This window comes from Lepisma saccharinum, chromosome 16 (assembly GCF_977018435.1).
Source record: "Lepisma saccharinum chromosome 16, izLepSacc3.1, whole genome shotgun sequence".
Taxonomy (NCBI): domain Eukaryota; kingdom Metazoa; phylum Arthropoda; class Insecta; order Zygentoma; family Lepismatidae; genus Lepisma; species Lepisma saccharinum.
Window position 1 is genome coordinate 41,009,503 of NC_139244.1, and position 8,850 is coordinate 41,018,352.

Here is an 8,850-nt window from a genome sequence, read left to right on the forward strand (position 1 = left end):
AACACAGGTTAGTGATCGTTTTGCAATATTTATATAAATGTCTGCATATGTCTATAAAAATAAGCGGACATTACAGGCCGCAAATGTCGGCATCTCCGTCAGCGCCGCCCGCCACGCTTCTCCCGATCTCTCGGCTGCAGATCGAAATGAACGCACGGTACATGAATGCATTGTGTAAAGAAACTGAGTCCTGCCTGTGTAGTGCTTATTAGCATGTTATCAAAGAGCGACAGAGAGAATATGAAATAAGTTGTACTCACCAGCCCTGTGTGAGTTTTCTGTTCCGAGGAGGCAGCACTTGGAGTCTGACTGTCGTTGTCGTCCCTGCGTCACTCTGTTGTCTCTGAAAGGGATAAAGTAAGATGCAAATGAACCAAGTGCTGTAATGTTATTTATTCTCATCTGAAGGTAAATGCAACCAGAAGTTATAAATAGTCTAGTTGGCTACCCTTTTTGACACAAGGTGTAGTGCAGGTGCATCCCAGTGTCAGGCTGGTGGAAAGAAACTGTGTTCAACCAAGTAGACGATAAGCGGTGTTCAAGTTCAGAAGATTCAACAAATGCCTGCATGTTGCTTTCATCGTTCATTTGATTGAGTAGCACGTAATACGTGACCATACACCGCACTGTACACCGATTCAGAACGTGGTGCAAGTGGGGGAGACACTAATAAACTACGTGGCACCAAATCAACGAAGTGTTGCACTTTGTAACCAACTGAACGCGTGAGTCGAAAAAGTGCAGCTACCTAGACGGGAATAATTAAGCCATGAACATAGGAAGAACTCACACACGCTCTTACTAAGACGGACTAAAGAATCTAAACACTTTTGTACACACGTCCCTCTGTTTAATCTGAAATAAATAGTCCAAGCAGCAAAACAGTCTAGTTTCCTGATGTCTGGAGCGAATCGATAACCTCTTAATGTTAAATCTTGATTTTACAGATATCTGACTCGTCTGGTTCCCGCCTCGCTGCCGCAACTAGATCTTTCTAATCCAAAAATATGGTCTTTATTTTTATTGCTAGACCAGCATTTTTTATATCGAGGCGTGGATCAAACAATCAAACAAAGAAAGCATGCGTTAATCTTGTTAATCTTCAAAGCTTACCTTCTACTGATAGACACTCCTCTTGGCAGGTGCTATATCTTGGATGTCTTCTTCGATGTTGTTGGCTTGTTTGACGCCATAGCCTGGTTAGGAAGTTGAACTAGGGCTGCATCATCCAGCAAACACGGCTTGTTGAAGGCGACAGCCTGAGAAATAGAATGTAAATTTGTGTAGAAATTAAATCATTCTATTTCTTTGCAATGATAAGAGCTATCTAAAATGTATAATTTTAGTTTCCCGACATCTGCTTAGAGATTTAAATGTGATTTCAAAGTTTTCGAAAGAATGAAGACGGCCTCCGTGGCGGAGTGGTTAGCACAGCGCGCTATCCCCTCAGTTAAGTAAATAAGGCACCCCCCATACTGCATTGTTTCCATGTTGCTCCATACAACCATCTTCCTCTTCCCCTACTAAACATAACCTCAGCTAGTAATTTCCACTTCGAGGACTGGAAAGAGCAACAAAAAAAACAACAACTTATACTATTAATATTATGTACTCTAATTACCTTATATTCTTTGAGCTGCATTTCAAGGTAGACTTAGATTTTAATAGCGTTTTAATATGATAGCTTCTATGGAAATGTTTAGCACACAAGTATTGTTGTATTGAAATAAACATTGTCTTCAGTATATTGTCGCAACAACAATACAATTGAATCGGTGAGACCAAGAAGGGGAAGACTCCACACGACCTTACTTTCGGGAAATAAAAAAAACAAAACCTTATAGCAACCAAAACTAAAAGTCGGATGAAGAATCTTACAAATACAAAGTTATGCATCATAACCATAGTAACAATATTCCATAAGTGGTTTGCTTTTGAAACCTTTATTTTAGCTCTGATATGTATTCAAAGTATTCAGCCCATTCTGTTCTAAAAGTGGAATCTTTCCCTTCTTGGTATCACCGGTTCAATTTTAATATTACCAGACGTCTTAATTTAATACCCTTGAAATAACTTTTATACAAACTGGTTGCAACGGTGCGGCCGCATAAGTGGTTGCGTTTTCTAGATCAACCTAAATGAATGGATATGCACAGCCTTCCGTTTCACTTGCCGCCAGACTTTGAGAAATATGCCATCGTGGTGGTTTTAGAAAACGTCACGGCAAAAGTCCTCAAATATTTTCTAAGTACATGGTGACTCATGGTTCATTTACGCAAACGCGGCGTTTTCTGTCGTCAGTCGATTTAGTCATCAATATTCTGTATCTGACATCGGTGTACGCACCGGGGGAGGGGGGGAGAGCAAGAGGGGATAAGAAGGTGCAGTTGTCCCCCTAATATGCTTACTTCAATTTTACAATCTAATTACCGTTATCAAATAATATTATATTCTTTAAAAAAATGAGTATTTTCATGCCGACGAATGTTCCAAGCACTTACGGAAGGGGAGGAAGGTGCAACATTTCACATGGAATTGAACTATCCAAAATTCCTTGTTCTTAACACTCCTACACATTTTAATCGTTGGTTGTGCTACGTCTATGTGTTTTCAGAATAAAGTGTCCATGCACTGGAAATCAGTAGTGGCGATTGGGTAACAAAAGTGAGTAGGGAGGAGTAAGGACAGTTTATTTTTTTCTTTGTAGACACTTTTTTCAGTCCACTTTATGCACAGTAAGGCTAATCGGGATCCGAACCACCATGTGCCTCCTCCGGGTATCGAACCCGGAATCTCTTGATCACAAGGCGACGACGCTACCACTGCGTCATCGCGGAGGCCAAGAGGCCGTAGCGGGGGCAAAAAGTGTGGGGGACAACTGCCCTCCCCCCACCAAATCCTGATCGCCGTCACTATTGGAGATGAATAAATTGTGTGTGGTTGTTTTGGATCTGCTGTACGAAACCATGTTAAATAGTCTCTGAACCACAGGGAGACGAAATAAAGGAGAGGGGGGCAAGAACATTGGTGCCACGAAAGTTTAAATTCTTCTAATACAGTGATGTTCGGTTGGTGCGGACATACTCTATATACGTCCCTGTTCCATATCCATCAATACCAATAAAACAGTGAGATGAAATGAAGATTTTCTTTCTCCGGTTGAACTTTCAAGTCTTTTGCCCCCTTAATCAGAGGGTATGTGCACGCCTATGCTACCTGATAACTTTAGTGAAGTTGCGTGGAACTTTTAATGAGAGTGAGATTGTGTCAGATAGCCTCCTAATTATATTCTTTAATCCTAAACTATTCTGTGACTGGCAGAATTGACGTCAATTGGAGAGAAACCCTGATGTTCCGTTCTCATTGAGGCTAGTACCAGTGTACAGCCTCAAGGGTACATGCTGAGTTGAAAATTCAAGCACATTATATTTAAAACCCCATGTTTCCAACTACTTTTCCCTCTTTCCATTTTTGGCCATCTGCATTGCCGTGGTGTAGAACTTTTGAATCACCCTATATATAGGTATACAGACTGTCAAAAAATGAACTATTATTATTTCATGGGCTTGATCTGGCACTATTTTGAAGCCACCGTTGAGTTCTAGAACCTCCAAAACATAGGGTTTGATCCGAAACATGATCACATAGCTGAAAGGGTTATTATTATTTTTTTTTTTTACTTTGCACGGCACGGACGGCACGCCATATCTACTATTGTATGATAAAGTGGTTCTTTTTAATTTCTTGTTATAATAATAGGGAGTTATAGACTGAAAATTAGGTGAAAATAAGATATCACGAATGATAAATAACTATAATGAAGAAACAGGTTTCAGGAATGAAATTTTCGTCATGACCGCCATTTTGATGACGTCATTACAGACAAACGAGGGCTTAAAAATTTGGAGTCTTTGGCGTTTTAGATTCAGGAAAGAATGTGGTTTCCGCACGCAAAAGGGCACGTTCTTCGCGGAAGTGAAATATTCCTCCACTTTCCCTTGCTTTCCAACCACGCTATAGCTCTTCTCTAATCTTACATGCTGGCAAGGAAAGTGGGGAGCGGAGAATAGCCGCAGAGACCCACCAGACAACAGCGGTGACGCCGAGAGTTACGACGTCGCGGGAGGAGGTGCTGCGTGTACCTCATTCTACAGGCTGCAGTGTTTCACATCGCGCTGGATTGGTCGTTTCGCCGCTCCCTACTGCCCTTGCCAACATGTAAGCCGCCCGCCGTAAGACTGGACATGACACATGAGCTATAGTAAATGCTGTTGGGACAAAGCAATTTGTGTGTACCATATGTCAGGATCCCTCAATATAATGCAGCACGTGCGTATATTTACACTGAACCCTATTGACCCGTTTGTGATCCGTTTTACCCTTCAGAGCTAAATGGATCAAGTGCAATGCGGAGAAAATATTTTTAATGAATTGTATTATTAACGTCTGGCTCATACCATGAAACTACAGTTATTTTTGGTGTAATTTTGTATCACTAACATTATTCCAGGGGTACCCATCCCTCCCAAGGCCAATGGCACATCCCCCCCCAAATCATGTAATGCGTCCCCCCCAAATCAAATCATTCGCGCCCTCAAACCATATCCTAATCCCCACAACGTATTTAATTACGACAGCGTGTCTACCGAAAGTATTTCTTTCTTAGCTTTAATGAACACTATACTTGATCTGCCCCTCCCTAAACAGGGATGCCCATCACACAAGACCACTCCTAAAATCATTGATCGTAATCGAGACTATTGAGAATATCGCTTGTCTTGTAATGCAGCTATAGTGTAAAAACTTCACATTCACCTCATTAAAGTGCCAAACACGCATGCTCGCAACACAACAATGCGAGCGAAGCGAGCAAGAAAATTTTTCATCCATTTCTTTCCCGGTTTTCAAGAATATTAATTTAATGCGGTATCAATACTTTCTTAAGATCCATTCCAGAGATATTTAGTCTTTTCCAGCTTCTCCTTTGGCACGTTCGGGGTCGAAAACGTGTAAATACAGTTTCCGAAATTTAATGTTCGAACTCTCTCTCCACTACAGAAATCCCTTGACAATCTAAGATTTAACACTTTATCAAGAGCTTTATTTAATACTCAATCCTTCCACCAAAATTTCCATGCCAATTTTAGACTAACTAAAATACACGCCATAATCTAAGACCTATAGTTGGATACTGTCCACCCCCAAAGTTTAATTCAGAACTTCCTCCCCTCCAGAACCCACGTGTCAATTAAGGCCTAATATGTAAGAGTTGGATATTTCTCCCCCCCCCCCTTTTTCGATAATACTCTTAAACACTTTGCTTTCTTCATCTAATGGATTAAATATGGTGCATTTAAGGTGTAAAATTTTTACATATATTTTGGAAAGAGATAAATGTTGAATTGTATATTATTTGAAGGGAAAAATTCCCCCCGAAATTTCGATGGCGCAACTTGCGCCATAATCCCCTCCTGTGGGCACCCCTGCATTATTCGATAGGTAATAAAAACTGTTGTAAAGCAAAAACTGATCCGTAAAGACCAGGTCGAATTATAGGCAAACGAAGCAGCAGCAGCTGCTGCCAAAGTCTTCCGAAGTGCTTTCCACCTTATATAGGTCAGGGACCTTCAGAATGTGTACCGTTATTTCCTCCTTCAGATTTGGCAGGATGGGCTGATTGATTGAGGTAGCAGAATGGAGTAACAGGGAACAAGCTTAACACAGTCGATCCCATCATTGGTGCATGCCGTTCTCATACCGCCCCCCCGCAGAGAAGGGACAATACTAAGTCGGCTTCTCATTGGACATTGCCATCTAACCCATATTTCTCTTCTGCAAAAGTTGGACCCTTCACTCTGCAGTGTATTTAATGTTATTTTAAATGTTCGGCACATTCTTATGGAATGTGCTGTTTTTTATGTCCTCAATTTTTTCTTCTTTTCCACACCTTATCGTTCATGTTGGGAGGAGATGACAAGGTTTAACCAATTATTTTAGATTTCTGAGAAGCACGGATCTTTTACACTGTGTCTAAGTAATATTTTAGTTCCTCCTGATCCTTTGTATCGCAATATTCTCATGTTTTTTTTATTTTTATTTTTTTGTAACTTTCATAGACATAGGTGAAAGCTTGAGACCTAACTTTGGGGAGCAGAATCTAACTTGGGCGAGGGGGCAGAATTAAAAAGTGTTGAAACCCATAGGACCCACAACTATTTTGATAAATAACGGTTACATTTGCAAAATCATAACAATTTGTTACTTTATTCTCTCAGGTTTCAGGAGGTTAACAAAAGTACCATTACGTGTAAAGTTTCATAAACCTGAATATTGGGAGGAGGGGTATGTCTCCCTTGCGCTCGCCACGTTAGGCCTATGCTCATAGACATTTAAATTTCCACATAGACTTTAAACATTTCAAATCATTCGTGTTACAACGTGCCAGCACATACGTTTCCACTACATGTTTTCACTTTAATACAAGGTGGCGCAAAATTCAGTTCCCCAAAACAGTCACAATCACGCTACGTTTGTCAGTTGCACACCATCTCCTTAACCATTCCTCACAAAGCGAAATTGCAAGGCAACCAGGGTTGCCCACAGGGGGGGGATTATAGCGCAGACTGCGCCATCGAAATTTTGGGGGGGATTTAAAATAAAATAATATAAAATTCAACATTTATATATTTTTCTAAAAAAATATATAAAAACGTTTACACCTTAGGTGCACCATATTTAATCCATTAGATGAAGAAAAGTAAGTATTTATAGGCAGGGGTGCCCACAGGCGAGTTTATGGACGCACAGTGCATCCACCCATTTATTGGGGAGATGGGGGATTTTTTGTGATGGAAATTTGATGTGAAAAGTTCAGAATTGGACACAAGTGGAATTACGTTATGAACTAACCACTGCTGTTATATACGAGTAAATAGCAATTTGCAGTGGCCAAGGGTATTGTAAGAGGTAATATAATCGGGGGGCAATGCCTTAAATAGACACGTAGATTCCTGGGGGCGATGACGGGAATTCTAGTTGAGGGGGAGCATTAAATTTGAGGGGATATCAAACTCTTGTGTATTGTACGTCTGAGACTGTTGCGGAGAATCTGGTGTTGAGATTGAGAATTATTATTATTTTTCTTTGTAGGGGTAATATCTACTCTTCAATAAATCAATATTGAATATTAAATTTGAGGGGGAAATATGAAGCTAAAGGTGGCAAATCTTAGATGGTCAAGGGCCTCCTCGATGGCGTAGTGGTAACGTCGTCGCCTTGTAACCAAGGAGATCAGGGTTCGATACCCGGTGGAGGCACATGGTGGTTCGGATTCCACTTTAAACTGTAGGTCCAGTCCCGATTAGCCTTTCTGTGCATAAAGTGAACTTAAAACAACAATTCTTAGATAGTCAATGGATGTCTGTAGTAAGGGGAAGGGGTCGAACATTATATTTTAGGGACTACATTCAACGATATGGTATGCACACGTTTTCGGTGCCGAACGTCCAAAAAGGAAAGATGGAAACTATGAAAGCATTGACACCCCATTAAATTAATAATCTTGCAAGCCTGTAAAGAAATGTACATATTTTTTTTTTTTTTTGCTCGCTTTGCTCTCCATAATGCATTTCTAGAATGGTGATTGCGAAGAAACCCGAAGGTTTGCGGTTTACAATAGATAAAATGAGGTTTTTTGTTCTTGTGGTGTGAAATAAAATAATGTGACGATAATTTAAGGAGAGAAATAATTATCGAGTAAAGCACGTATCCAAGGCGGGAATCGGGGAGCTCCAGCACCCCCTTCAGCAAATTTCGCTACATAAAATTAGGTTCACGGCTTCTTGAATAATGTGATGATAATTTGAGAGAAATAATTATCGAGGCAAAACAGAATGTTCTATAACCCTGTTATTGTTAATAGCGCGTATTCAAGGTGGGATCAGGGGGCTGGGGTCCACCCTTAAAATTTTTCAGTTTACACTACATAAAATTAGGTTTTTGTTTTCTTGGATGGTGTGCCGATAATATAAGGAGAGAAATACTTACCAAGGCAACACGGAGAATGTTCCATAACCCTGTTGTTGATAATATTGCATTAAAACTTTTCTTGCGCTTTCGGTGTTTTCGCAGCACTATGCAAAGACTTGTTAGCATTTGGAAGCTGCAAACGTAGCGCCACACGTAGGGCGAATCATTGTAATTTTTTAATCTCTGGAAAGCGCGAGAGGGAACGTTCTTGAATAAGAGAAGGAGTCGAACTACTGGCAACATTAACGAATCGTTTTATCTGCGGAACGTTCTAGAATATAATGACAATGAGGTTAAAATACGCGGCTTCAATTTCCAGGTGGATCTGTACAACAGAATCGGTTAATGAGAATTCAAAGGTAAGTGTGACAGTTCATACAATCGATTAGTGATCAGTCAGTGTCCATTGGTGGCTTTATAAGATCTAGTGATTCGAAGATGAAAAGGACTAAATACCGTAAAGTAACGAAGTCTACTACTAGTTCCAGTTGGGGTCCAAAGCTGAAGACATTAACGACAGCGGAAATTCCGGAGCCTCAGTGTAGAATAATGCTAATTCGGGTCGAGGGCCGAAAAAATCAAAGGTCACTCTCTAAAGTGAATATTTGAGCAGTAACGGGTATTGGAGCGGTTAACTCTTTACCTGCCAATGTTCCCAATTGAGAACATCAACTTTCAATTTAAAACTATACTGAAATTTTTTTTTTCAAAGTTTTCTTTTTTCATCTATTAATTTAGGGTGTATATTTACTATTAACAACATTTAATTAATATTTTGATTATTATCGTCTGGATAGTAACTATGAAATTACACAAAAATGG